Source organism: Macaca nemestrina, chromosome 17, assembly GCF_043159975.1.
Source record: "Macaca nemestrina isolate mMacNem1 chromosome 17, mMacNem.hap1, whole genome shotgun sequence".
Lineage (NCBI taxonomy): Eukaryota > Metazoa > Chordata > Mammalia > Primates > Cercopithecidae > Macaca > Macaca nemestrina.
In genome coordinates, this window is record NC_092141.1 from 22,587,862 (window position 1) to 22,589,216 (window position 1,355).

The window sequence follows — 1,355 nt, forward strand, 5'->3', positions numbered from 1 at the left end:
CTAATTTTTGTGTTTTTAGTAGAGATGAGGTTTCACCATGTTGGCCAGGCTGGTCTCAAACTCCTGACCTTGGGTGATCTGCCTGCCTTGACCTCTCAAAGTGCTGGGATTACAGGCACAAGCCACTGTTTTGCGTAACTTTAAATGAGAATTGGTCAGGTCTTTTCCTGAATATCAGTTGGGCTTCTCCCTTGAAAAAATAGGGAAAAATGAAAATATATCTCTGCTTCATGTCCAAGAAAAAGGCGAAAACGAAACAAAAGCAAATATATCTAACAACAAAGAAGAAAAAACCCTTAAATATAGGAATTTTAAAATGTTTGTGATCACCACTGATATGAAACATTTAAAAGCCCCAGTAGTGTTACCATACTGCAAGCAAGCTGTAGAAAATTAAAGGGCCGGCCGGGCGCGGTGGCTCAAGCCTGTAATCCCAGCACTTTGGGAGGCCGAGACGGGCGGATCACGAGGTCAGGAGATTGAGACCATCCTGGCTAACACGGTGAAACCCCGTCTCTACTAAAAAATACAAAAAACTAGACGGGCGCAGTGGCGGGCGCCTGTAGTCCCAGCTACTTGGGAGGCTGGGGCAGGAGAATGGCGTGAACCCGGGAGGCGGAGCTTGCAGTGAGCTGAGATCCGGCCACTGCACTCCAGCCTGGGCGGCAGAGCGAGACTCCGTCTCAAGAAAGAAAGAAAATTAAAGGGCCTAGAACTAGAAGTACCATATGACCCAGCCATCCCATTACTGGGGATATACCCAAAGGATTATAAATCATGCTGCTATAAAGACACATGCACACGTATGTTTATTGTGGCACTATTCACAATAGCAAAGACTTAGAATCAACCCAAATGTCCATCAGAGACAGACTGGATTAAGAAAATGTGGCACCTATGCACCATGGAATACTATGCAGCCATAAAAAAGGATGAGTTTGTGTCCTTTGTAGGGACATGGATGCAGCTGGAAACCATTATTCTCAGCAAACTATCGGAAGAACACAAAACCAAACACCGCATGTTCTCACTCATAGGTGGGAACTGAACAATGAGATCACTTGGACACAGGAAGGGGAACATCACACACCAGGGCCTATCACGGGTAGGGGGGAGGGGGGAAGGATAGCATTGGGAGTTATACCTGATGTAAATGACGAGTTGATGGGTGCTGACGAGTTGATGGGTGCAGCACACCAACATGGCACAAGTATACATATGTAACCTGCACGTTATGCGCATGTACCCTAGAACTTAAAGTATAATTTTAAAAAAAAAGAAAAAAATTAAAGGGCAATTTAATGTATACGTTGTTTTTTCTTTCCTTGGCTGCTAAGCTAAATCGCTTTCTCTTT